This window comes from Vicugna pacos, chromosome 9, assembly GCF_048564905.1.
Source record: "Vicugna pacos chromosome 9, VicPac4, whole genome shotgun sequence".
In the NCBI taxonomy this organism is placed as follows: Eukaryota; Metazoa; Chordata; class Mammalia; order Artiodactyla; family Camelidae; genus Vicugna; species Vicugna pacos.
In genome coordinates this window covers 32,383,765-32,396,390 of record NC_132995.1, presented here as the reverse complement: position 1 = coordinate 32,396,390, position 12,626 = coordinate 32,383,765, and the positions used below count along the sequence as shown (strand labels likewise).

The 12,626-nt window shown below is 45.6% G+C and overlaps 2 long non-coding RNA genes across 5 annotated transcripts; one reads left to right on the top strand and one right to left on the bottom strand.

Annotated features, from left to right (window-relative positions):
- Window positions 1-351: 351 nt before the first annotated feature.
- On the bottom strand, window positions 352-3,130 carry LOC140698477 (uncharacterized). Its single transcript, XR_012076272.1, has 2 exons — window positions 3,002-3,130; window positions 352-1,359 (listed from the first exon to the last, which is right to left on the bottom strand). It is a non-coding gene; the product is annotated as an uncharacterized lncRNA (long non-coding RNA).
- LOC140698478 (uncharacterized) lies at window positions 1,460-9,743 on the top strand. Of its 4 annotated transcripts, none has more exons than XR_012076274.1 (4): window positions 1,460-1,752; window positions 7,457-7,565; window positions 8,137-8,264; window positions 9,502-9,743. It is a non-coding gene; the product is annotated as an uncharacterized lncRNA (long non-coding RNA). The 4 variants fall into 4 exon arrangements; XR_012076273.1 differs by having other exon boundaries at window positions 1,460-1,779; XR_012076276.1 differs by lacking the exon at window positions 7,457-7,565.
- Window positions 9,744-12,626: the final 2,883 nt, after the last annotated feature.

Genomic DNA, 12,626 nt, shown 5'->3' with positions numbered 1-12,626 from the left:
ACAGAAGACAAGCCCTGCCTTCCAGATTAGCGGCCTTGCCCAGGGGAGCAGCAGGAACTTACAGATCTGTCCCTGGAATCCCAGGTGGGACTCAGGCCCAATGCATTTCCCTGTTTTCTCTTCTTTTTAAAAAATTATTTTAAAAATTCTGAATGATTTCAAAAACATAAGAATAGTAAGTTAAGTACAGAAACTTCCAGCATTATCAGATATTGAGTCCTGTTCATTTCAATTTTTAAAAGAACAAAACAATCAGAGTGGAAACTCCCTTGTGTGAACCTCTCATATCTCATTCTTAACGCCACCACCAATCCCGGGAGCCAGTTTCGCGAAGTGTTTATCACGCCTGTGCATGTTTTTCTACTTTTAATACATATGTAGGTAGCTATAAAAATTACATAGCCTTGTTTTACAGGTTTATAAGCCTTATATAAAATGACATCATTCTCTACGTAGCCTTTTACAATGTTTTTGGCTTTTTTTGATTAGCATTTTGAAATGTATGATTTTCAGCTAATTTTTATTATCCTATTATGTGACTATTTCACAGTGAACCCAGTTGATGGGCATTTAGATATTTCCACTTTCTCATCACAAACTCTACTGCAGTGAATACCCATGTGTTTCATTCTGTGAAATGTGCCAGAGTCTCTCTGGGGGGCACACCTGGGAGTGGACATACTTATTCTGTTTTACTGGATCTTTCTAAATTGCTCACCACAGGGGTTTACACTCCCATGACCAATGTACTCAATGGCCCGATTTTCTATGGCCTTTAATACTTCTGTTAATACTTGGTATTATCAGACTTCATTTTTGCCAGTTTGACAGACATGAGATGGCGTTTCCTTGGCTGCTGATTTTCGTTTCCCTAATTACCCCTGAGGCCGAGCGTACTATCATAAGATTTTTGGCCCCACGGGTCTCCTCTCTGTGATCCACTCTTCTTCCTAAAATGCCACATTTTACGGTCACTCGGTGGGACACAGCAATAACCAGTCCCACTTTGGGATCAGTCTGTATGTCATTTTCTCAGACACATGGCATGTCTCTGTCTTCCCCCATTCCTGGTTTTTAATAATTTCCCTGTTCAGGAGGCTCAGAGTGACCTTGGTTGATGAAGAAGTTGAACATCTTGGTGTAGACCCAGGTAGGCCACCAGAGGTGGGGGGAGGCGCTGCCGGAGCTGCACCCTCAGCCTTCAAGTCCTCCGCAAGCCCACGGGGGAGCGGCCAAATTGGCAAAGCTCAGCTTAGGTGCCTGCATCTTATCCTCTTTGTTTAGGAACCCTTCCTTTTGGTTGAAATTGATTCCTAGCAAGGAGTTCTGGATTTGCTCTGCAACGCTTCTCAGGAATTCCTGGAAAAGAAGGAGGGAAGAAGAAAGAACTCCTGGGATTAACGTAATTCTAGAATGCCAGAGCTATAAGGGCCATAGTGTGTTCCAAACCTTGTCTCAATCCCAGCCCCATTTACAGATCGGGAGGCTGAGGCCCCACAGGGGAAATACCTTAGCCATCATTCCACCCACAGTGCGAATCAGCCGGGCCAGGTGATAAACTGGGGAGGAAAACCTCCCAGGTCCTGTGAAACCTTTTAGGTGACTATGGAGTCAGCTCATTCACAGAATCAACTGCTTGGGTTAAGCAACCACTGAGGGCCCCACACGGTGCCACACGCCTCACCCAAGGGTACAAAGAGGAAGGCTTTATTGTGTAATTGGGGAGCTGAGACACCAGAGAAGAAACCATTGGTGAGCATCACAGACCCGCGTGCTCAGGTGGGGAAATAAACAAGGGTGCCGCCTGTGCCCATCTCTCCCTCTGCCTCTTCTCACTCCCCGTCCCTTCTTCTGCTTGCCTTTCTTCCTCCTCTTCCTCCTACCTCCTCCTCTTCTCTCATTCCCCCTTCATCCTCTCATATCTCACTTTTTCTCTTCTTTCTTCTTTTCTCCCTCCTAGTGCAAGAAGACCAGCCTGGGAGTCAGGGCTGCTGAGTCCTCTAAACTCACTCACTGACATCGCTCACTCATAACTTCACTTCCCTGTCCTGGGCCTCAGTTTCCCCAAAACAATAAGGAGGTGTCCATAGCTGGATGGCTACTTGGGCCTCTACCAGCTCTGTTCCAGGTACTGGTGAAGAGACAGCTATTTGGAGGATCCTGTCTCTAAGATTTCTAGAGGGGTAATCCCCTCAGCCAGCATCCCCTCAAAGCACTCTATAGCATTGGGATCAAAGCCACTTTTTGGAGAAACTTCACTAATTGTTAATTGTCTGCAGGCCCTTTTAGCTGAGCTTTTCCTCCAAAGATGTGGGGGTGAATTCAGCAGCCCAGGCCCTGCAGCCCCTGCAGCGTGTTCTCCCACGGTGGACTCACCAGATCGCCAGTATTTTCTCCAGTTCCGAAATCCTGGGGCCTTCTGTCAGAACAGGCCTCTCAGATAGAGGGACCAAGGCTAAAACCATAGAGAACACCCCCCACCCTGCCCCGCAGAGATCTCACTAGTAACTCAGAACCTTAGTGTACCAGTTATTGAATTTGTTGGTTTCTCCAATATAAATACATAGTTCTCTGAAAATAATCAGATCATCCCCAATTAACATTAAGGAGAAAAAAAACAAAGAGAACAGTTCGAGGGTTGTATAGAGGAGAATAATTGTACACGGCAGTCATTTCCTGTGTTGTAAAGGGGTTAATGACAGAACTTGTCGCCTCCCTCAGCACCTGTGGGGTTACTGACCTAATGTCTTTGCTTAGCTGTGGTCTGGGAAACCCAGCGTGAGAACCAGGAGGGTGGCCACAAACCCAGATGGTCAGGAACGCCAAGGTGTGCTAGGATTCCTGGGCCAGATACAGGTCTGTGTGAGCCTCAGACAGACATAGATTTACACTGCCACTGCTTTGATTCAACTCCTTCTTTCTCTCTGTAGCCTTGGGCAAGCCATTTGGCCTCAGTTTTCCTGCCAATAAAATGGGGATAATAACATTCTTCTAAAAGTACCTCTTAAGAATAATTGGCCAGTTTTTGCAGGGCACTTTGAAGAAAATTGCTGTGACGATGTTCTACTGGCTGGCCCTGGAATTTTCCTTGGTGCAAATATCAAACAGACGAGGATGGCCAGTGTTCTGATTCTGGAACTCCCAGCTGAACCATTTTCTCCAGTTCATTTGGAAGAGAGGAAGGGGGCAGGGCGGGGGCTGTGATCACAGCCTGGGCTTGCCTAGAATATTAAAGGCACAACCCTGCCTTTGATGCCTGCCTGCAACGCTTGTTAATTTTAATAGGAAACGAGCAGAGGTGGGAAGGTTCTGCCTGGCAGAAGAAAAGAGGTCGAGACTGAAGAGGATTAGTGCCAGTTCGATTCAGATCTTGTTTGGCTTTGAAGTCCTTGGCCCCAGTGCTGGAGTGACAGGACAACTCCTGGATGTCAGCAGGGGGAGAGGCAGGGGGCTGGGGAAAGTGTGGACCTGAGACCCCTCAGTTCCCAGCTGAGCTGGGAGCAGATGGCCCCTGTCTCAATTTGGGAATCACTGTAGGATCTCCCAAGCTGGTGAATTTCTAGGAAAACTTCAAATAGGGGTCTCAAACTCAAGTGACTTCAGGGCCTAGGTAGCTAGTGCATAATAGCACAGTGAACAGATGATAATAATAGAGAGTGGTGGGGACTGTAGCTAATTGTTCTATTGAATCCTGGAATTTGGGAATAAGGGTCAAATTTTGCTGTCTCTTCTGATTCTATAGGGAAAACTAAAAAACTGGATTTTGTGTGTGAAATATTCCAATTTTTGAACATTGATCACAATTATTTATTTGTTATTTTAAAATATTCTCCTCATGAACAAACACACCCACAGGCCAGAACAGCCCACAGGGTCCGGTTTTGTGACCTCTGTCTTGAAATCCTAAAGCTTCAGGAGTGCAGAGTCCCTGAAAATTCATCGAGATGTTTGGTTACTGTTTTTTAGAGACTTCAGGTGGGTCCCTGGTTGAGGGCATCAGAATCACCCAGGAGGAGCTTTTAAAAAACACAGATATTAAGGGATTCTGATTCAGTGGGCTTGGAGGGGGAATCTGGGAAGGGTCTCCTATTTTTTTAAAAACTCCTCAGATGTTTTGATGTGCACCCAGGGTTGGGAAAGGGTGACCTCACTATGTCCTCTCAGTGATTTTTAATTTTTTTTAATCATAAACATTTTTGAGAAGCTGAAGAGAGTTATCAGTACTTTCCTCAAGGAAAAAAAAAAGATTTTTCCCCAGAAAAACTTTGCATATAATGTCAGGGAGTCTGAATCGTTTCCCTCTGAAGGCCATGCAAGACCACTCAGTGAAGAATCTAGGCAGTCCTTGATGCTGGAATCCCATCTATAAGAGCCATGAAAATAGCCTCTGTGTTCTCACTTGTACTCCTCCAGAGACAGGAAGCTCATTACCTTTGGAGGAAGCCTGTCCCCTTTTGGGGAGCATTAGTCTTCAGCAAAGTCCTTTTTGTAATGAGCAGAATCCAGCTGCTGCTTCACACAAACAACCTTCTCCACTGCCTCTAGCTTCCAGCCACATTTGTCTTCTGGCTGACCGTTCTTGTTTTACTGAGGAATAGAGGAAGAGATGCTGCAGGAGGCCAGGAGAAGCTGGGGGATGGCCAATGGGGAGGAGCTATTCCCCCTGGGATTTGAGACTTCAGGAGCAGATTGTTGATCAGATCCTGGTGATTCCTGTTCATGCCACCTCATCCCTTTGTCCTCGTTAGGGACTGCCCCCCACCATGAATCCAGCATGAAATGCCAAACCTACTTCATCTTCACCATCCTCTCTCCCTGTAGGAGTGGCTAACCCTCAAGCCTAGAAGATGCACTCTGTCAGCATGAGTTAGGTGCAGCCTGGAGAGACTAGAAGCATCAAATACACGATCATTTGACTCCGTGGAGCCCAGCACCCTTGCTTTGACCAGAGTCTGGTGGCCACTTGCAGGAGAGGAATGCTGCTCTGACGTTCATGCCATTACTTATTCATGCAACACTGGCCAATTATTGACCACACAGTTGTAAATGGACCTCCAACTCAGCCATAGACCTGTCACCTAGCAATCTGAAACCTTCTTAAAACTGTTTTTATTCTTGCCCATCCTACCTCTACCTTGGGGTAGAAAACATCATAAGATCCTTCTGAGCAAAGTAGGTTGGGGTGTGGTGCATGTGTGTGGCTTTTCTTTGCCTTAAACTCTCTTAAACTTCAAGGGAGACTTCTCCTTCGTCTAATAGTTGAGGTTGGAGGTCCATCATCCTCCCTTTGCATTTTATAGATTTAATTCAAGCCAAGCCTCCTTTTGTAGCTCTGTCATCTCATCATCCCTTTGATCATGTCAGTCACCTGTACTTGCCTGACAAATGTACCCAGGTTTGAATGCAAATACCCTAAGTGCCCTCACTCACCTCTCATCCCAGAGCTTCTGGGAAAAGGGGACACATGTGCTTGCACAACGTGGGCTTGAGTGAATCCCACAGGGAGGTGTGGAAAATGGCCTTCTCTTACCAATCCTGCAGGAAGACAGGGAAGATTCGCCCCTTGTCATTGAATGGATGCCCATGGGCCTGGCAGAATCCCACTCATGCATTCAAGGGGTCATTCATGCATTTATGCCACAAATATTTACCAATTTCATAAGATGGGCCAGGCTCTGGGCTGCATGCTGCAGATGTAGCAATCAATAATATCAAGGAATCCTTGCCCTCTTGGGGTTTATATTTTTGTAGGAGAGACAAAAGCAAATAAATAAACACACCCATTAATAATTACAAGTTGTGATACGTAATATGAGAGATAACTACAGATCCATTAAGGGGAACCCAATTCAGACAGAGGAGGTAACCCTTCAGCCGAGACTTGTGGAGGGAAGTATGTTCCAGACAGCAAGAATAGCAGATGCAAAGGCTCTGGGGCTGTCAAGAGCTTGGCTTTTTCAAGAAACTCAGAGAAGTTTAGGGCAGCTAGAGGTAGTGATTAAGGGGGAAGCTACACTTCAAGAGTTGTGATTTGAATGCCTACAGGGCTCAGTAGGTTTTGTGAATGAGAGAAGTGAGTCAGGTCAGAGACAAGAGGGAGCAGTGGGGACTGTGGTAAATTGACGAACACATACCCTGTGTAAAGGAGACAGTCACTGCTCAGTTCCAGACAGCCTTATACATGTGAAAACGGAATCTTAGCCAGTATGGCCAAACATTTTGATTTTTCAAGAGAACTCTCAAATCTAGATTTTTATAAAAAGTCTTTTTTTTTTTTAAACATTGAGATCATCACAGCACACGTTTGAGGGTTGAATGTGGCCTGTTTGGGTGCTGCTTCTTGGTGGCCTCTGATTTGGGTAAGTCCACAGTAGAAAATTGAGGAACTGGAGAGTCGGGAGGGTCCCTGCACACATGTAGAGAAACTGAGGCCCCAGGTACTCTCTGCTTCCAGCGCTGGCTCCATCTGGTGGTTTCCTGAGGAATGAGCAGCCTTTTAGGCTGATTTCCTTTTTGGTCCTGGGCAAGCTTTTAACTTTGAGGCTCAGTTATTCTAATTTGCAAATAGGAGGATTGAGGCCAAGTTTGGTGGTTCCCTGGGGCTATATCTTGTCGGGTAATTAGAATTTGAAAATGACTTTGAAGCTTCCTAGGGCAAAGTACCTACCAAAGTTCAGAAGGGGATTTCAAAGGGCTTGTTCCTTAAAGTGCCACCAGGGGACACATTCTGTCCCCTCTCCATCTCCAGGGGATCCTCCCAAGATAAGAAATGCTGTGAGATTTCAGGAAGCGCCCCACCCCTGCCCCATATACCCCTATCTTCCCCACCAGCCTGTCCTTTCCTTCCTTCCCTTCTGTTCCCTTTCAGTCGTTGCCCAGAGACCAGGAGAGCTCCTTTCCTACAGTCACAGAGAGTCACAGTGTCAGCTCTAGGAATGCATCCTTGTGGGACTTGCAGCCCAGCAAGGAAAACAGGGAGCCAGAAATTACATATGCAAGCGCCTGTTACAAGATGGAACTTGCAGGGGGTCATAGGAGCAAATAATCCATCTCGGTGGGGTTCAGGAACCCCACCCCCATCCCAAGTAAGTGATGCTTCAGCTGAAAACTGAATGTTGAGCAAGAGTTAGACAGACTGGAGAGACAAGTGGAGGAATATTCCAGGTCAAGGGAGCCTCCAGGATCAGAAGCTGGAGGAGGAGTGAGGGTGCTCTAAGTATTCATAGACCTTAACTGAGGCCCACACTTCCAGGGCCTCAGAGCCCTGGGCCAAGTGGTGGATTGCTGGTTAGCAGGGTACAAGGTCCAGCTTACAAGGGTCTTAGGAACCAGGGCAAGGATTTTTTATTTATTTTTTACCTTGAGAGAAATAAGGTAGTAAGAAGTTGCTAAGTTTCAACCCAAAAGGAAATGTTAGGATTTGATTGAATTATTCCAAAACTCTGGTTGCTCTCAGGCTCATCTCCTTAGAGGAAAGCATGGCCAATGACCATGTATTCTGTGATCTTCAAATGCTCTTTCTGCACCTTCTCCGCAGCCCAAGACACCAGCATCTCACCTGCAATGTAGGTACTATTGTAAATCCATATTTGGGATGAGAACACTGGCTCAGAGAGGTCATCTGCTGAGGTCATCCAACCAAGAAGGGGCAGAGCAAGGATTTGAACCCCCGTGTATCTGTTTGAAACCCCAGGCTTTGTCCATAATGCAGGCATGGTTGAGATAAGGACTGATGCTTGGAAATACCATCCTCAGGCTCCTTCCCAGACAGAAAAAGTCCATTTGTGAGCTCTCCTTGCAAATGCTGGAGGGAAAAAATCCTGCCTCTAAGATCAACATCTGCAGGAGCTGGGTCAAGGGGGAGCTTGGAGGAGCAGAAGCTCTGTTTGCATACTAATAAGGCAAAGACGCCAGTGGCTAATTAATGAGGACCTGACCTCCAGGGTTCCAAGGATGCCAGCTTTTCTGCAAGTCTTTTCTCTTTCAGAGAATACTGAGCTGGTTCCCGGAATTGATGCAGCACAAAAGGGCCTTTCAGGGCCTTCTTTGAATGAAGTGTTCTGTTCCCACCACAGCTTTTTAAAGACGTGGGGAGAAAATAGAAACCCAGAAGGACTAAAAAGTTCTTTTCCTCAGAGGTGGGCAGGCAGGAGTGCTGCGAAGTCTGAGGACAGGCCTGCCGTGGGAGACGCACCTGCATCCTGCTGGTCGGAGAGCTCGGGGCTGCCCTGGGCCTGGGATGCATCACCTTCCCAGGACCTCTGGTAAATGATCATCCTTGGCTTACAGAAAAAACAAGAGGAAACTTGAGTCATTGTGCACGATTGTGGTCCAGATGCATCAGGAGATACAGACCTCTTCTTTTCAGCCCTCAGAGGGGTCCAGAGAGGGCTCAGCCTGAGACTGAGCCATGGGTTTCCCTGTGGGAGGGCTGGGTCCGTGGTCCAAAATTTACAACATTCACATAAGAGCAGGGAGAGATGACAGAGAGAAAAATAATACAAATGACACTTAGGGCAAATGATAAGATACTCATCTATATTTATATTAATAGAAATGCAAATTAAAACTATAATCAGATATCATTTAAAAAAAAAAACCTATCTGATTGGCAGAGAGCCCAAAATGTGAAGTATGCCGTGTGGGAGGGCTGTGGGGAAACGGCATGCTCAGTCCTGGACGATGACGTGCAAACTGCAGGAGAACCACAATGTCTCCCCAGATTTAAAGGACAAGTGTGTGTCAACTTAAAAAAAAAAAAAAGGCAGCACAATGTGAGAGCTGTGAGTTTCAGTCTTACTCAGGGCCCTTACTGAGGACTATGGCCTGGGAGACCGCCTCTCAGATAGTTCTGAGGAACTGCTCAGAAGAGGCAGGGGGAGAGGCCAGTATATATGTGATTTTGGCCAACGAGTATATGCAATCTAGTCTACATCTTCATAGAAGGCTACCGCTAGTCATGAGGAACGGATATCTCAGTTAATGATTTTAATGCTTTTCTGAGTACAGGAAGATGCAAGCAGATGGGGTCATAAAAATTTTTCTCCTGAAATGTATCTAAGGGCCTTCTTTGCCTGTTTTCCCAAAGCAGAAGAAAAGCAGTGGGAAGCCTCCCTCCCGAGCCAGCCATGCAATGCTCCTTCCTGAAGCGACAGCTATTCCCTATTTTTTCTGTCTCTTTCCGTCAATATTTTATACAAGCATCTGGCGAGAGGCCAGAGTGTGGCGACTGTCTAAAGAGCAGCACACAGGATGTCTCCATCCACGGCGTTGTTTCAGGAGGGTGGCCTCTGACCTGCTGCTTCCCAGGATCTCTTAGGAGGCTCCTCTGGAAACAACCAAAATCCCCTGGTGCCCAGCCCAGTGCGGGGAGGTGGGCCAGCCCTCTGGGATCAGAAAGCAAGCTCTGGCTTTCAAGACATGCAATGAGCATCTTTCCATGGTGAATAAATACACTTCTACATTATCATCTAAGGAAGCCTTTTTCTGCCCTACTTCCAGGAGGCCTGAGATCCAAGGATTAGAAGCAAGATGTGGAGGTGTGTGAGCAACTGGGAGCACCAAGAGCAGTTAGGGGTCCAGCCGAGATGCTGCTACTAATCAATTGGCCGGCTGATCCCTGGCAAGTCCCTTTCTCTTTCCATGCCTCTTTCCCCATCGGTAAAATGGGCATAATTCCACCCCTCACATAGGGTTGTTCTGAGGAATGAATAAATGACCTTCTGTAACAGGAAGCCCCAGGAGCTCGATTAGCAGGTGCTCAGTAAAGTAGCCACCTCTTCCCAACCCAGCAGGGAGGTGAAACCACAGCCAGCAGGTAACTGTTGGAGCCCCCCTGGACCCAACACACACCACTTCCAGAGCCACACTGGGCAGCAGCCCTGCCCCCAAGATTGTGGCCACCTCTGGGGCCAGAGAAGGAAATTTTTGAAACGGCCTGGAAGCTCAGTCTCCTGGCAAGGCTCCCCTGCCTAGGAGTTCCTGTCCTGCTTCTACACTGTCATCACCACAGCCTCTTCCAACCCAGCCCTGCCTCATGGCCTGCTACTGTGGGAACTGGCCCTTTTCACGGGCAAGGTCATCTTCAAAGTGCTTTTGGCTTGTTAATTGGCTGATCTACACCAAGCTGACTAAAGATCCCACACATCCCAACAGAGGAGGGCTGATGTCATTGGCATGGGAACACCCTGCCAGGCTGTGGCTGGGCCCCATCCTGGAGAGTCCTGGGCTCTGCGTTACAGACCAGCCTGGGAGAGCAGCTTCACCACTTTAACCATCTCTAGGAGCCTTAATTTTTTTGAAATGTGAGGGTTGATAAGGTTGTCTGGAGGACTCAACAGATCAAGTGGCTGGTGTATAGCAGCTGCCCCATAAATGCTGGTTCCTTTCATCCCCAGATGCCAGTTTTTCCACGAGGCATTTCGGGGTTCCTCATCATCCCTCCTCTAACCTCCAGAATATACCATATGTTCCTCTCTTTTAACACCGACCAGTTCTCTGCTTTGCACTAGGGTGAACTATGCCCCTGGTACAGTCCTTAACTCATTGAGCTTGGGGCTGTGTCTAAGGTGTCATTATGCCTCTCGGTAGGAAGCCGAGAGCCTGGTATGACATTGTTTGTGTGCCCAAGAGGCAGAAGAGCCCTGGAGCCCCACTCTGTGGATGCAGTCTCCATCCTGTCATTCATTAGCTATGCGATCTTAGGCAACTCACTTACCACTTCATGCCTAGGAGTCCTGACCTGTAACATAGAATTCATGAATAATGGTACATACATTATCAGGTTGTTGTGAGAATTAAATAAGTTAATATGCATAGAACAGTGGCTGCCACCTGGGAGTTTTCTAGATGTTGGCTCTTATTATGCCAGCATCTTGCAAAGGACTTTTTCCTGGTGTGGCCTCCGTAAATGTTTGTTAAGCTGAACTGAAAGGACTGTACCCCCATCCTCTCCTCGTGCGTACACACACCTGGTAGGTTTCTGAAGTTCTCTCATTCTTAATTCATTAAGACATTATCCCTTATTAAAATGCAAATGTTGCCATTTTCCAATGTTAGCTGAACACTTTCTGTATAAAAGACTGTGCAGGAATACCCTCTGTGGCATTAAAAGTAAAATGCGGGTATTTGCCACAGCATATTGTTAAGTGCAAAAAGCAAAATATAAAACCCCATGTCTAGTAAGGTATCATTATGGAGTAAACAAAAGCTAGGGAGAAAGATATATATAGGAAGAGAGGACTTATCTGTGTAATCACAGACCATCTTCAGAAGGAGACCCAGGAAACTGGTTTCAGCGGATTCTCCAGGGAGGAAATCTTGGTGGTGAGGATGGGGGTGGAAGGGGTCTTCCTTTCATTGTACGCATTAAAGACAAACTCTCTCTCTATATAATATGATATATATACTTTTTATATGTAAAGTGTATATATACTTTTTTAGATATATAAAGAATTTATATATACTTTTTAACTATTTTATATATATATATATACACACACTGCTTTATTATGGAAAAATATACATAACCTAAATGTTATCATTTAAACTATTTTTAAGTATACAATTCAGAGGCATTAAGCATATTCACAGTGTTAACCATCACCACTGTCTATTTCCAGAACTTTTATCATCTCAAACAGAAACTAGAACCCATTAAACACTAACTCCCCATTCCCTCCCTCCTCCCTTCCAGCCCCTGGCAACCACCATTCTACTTTATCTATGAATTGCCTGTTCTAGTACCTCATATAAGTGGAATCATATAATATTTATCCTTTTGTGTCTGGCTTCTTTCTCTTAGCATAATGTCTTTGAGGTTCATCCATGCTGCAGCAGCATGTTTTAGTACTTCATTCTTTTTTATGGCTGGATAATATTTAGTTGTATGTTATCACATATGGCCATATATACCACATCTTATTGATCCGTTCATCTATTGGTATATACTTGGGTTGTTGCCACTCTGGGCTATTGTGAATAATGATACTATAACATTGGTGTATAAGTATCTGTTTGAGTTCCCGTTTTCAAACCTTTTGGGTATATACCTAGGAGTGGAATTGCTGGATCATATGGTAAGTCTGTTTAGTTTTTTGAGGAATCATCATACTGTTTTTCATAGTGACTGCATCACTTTATATTCCCATCAACAGTGCACAAGGATTCCAACTACTCCATATCTTTGCATATATGCTTTTATAGCTTTTAATTTTGTATGATATCAAAGTGTTACCTATTCAAATAATAAATTAAAATTTAAAAAAAAAGGAATTGTGCTAAAGAGGTTAGGGTTCAACAATAAAACAAAAAGCAGCCCTGATATTCAGAAGGAAAGCATGTCTGAGAATTCGAAGAGTTGAATTTCAGTCTCTGCATTTCACTGGCTACATTACTACAGCCCTCTTTGGGGACTGGGTTTCCTCAAGGGTCGAATGAAAAGGTTGGATTAGGTGCTTCTGAGTTCCTTTCCTGCTCTTGTCAAGTGAGGGTCCTTGGCTTCTCACAGGAAGGAATTCAAGAGTGAGCCATAGTTGAGTGAAAGTAGATTTATTCATAGAGATGCACACTCCATACACAGAGTTGTGGGCCATTGCCAAAGCCGAGAGAGAGAGCTACCATGAGGT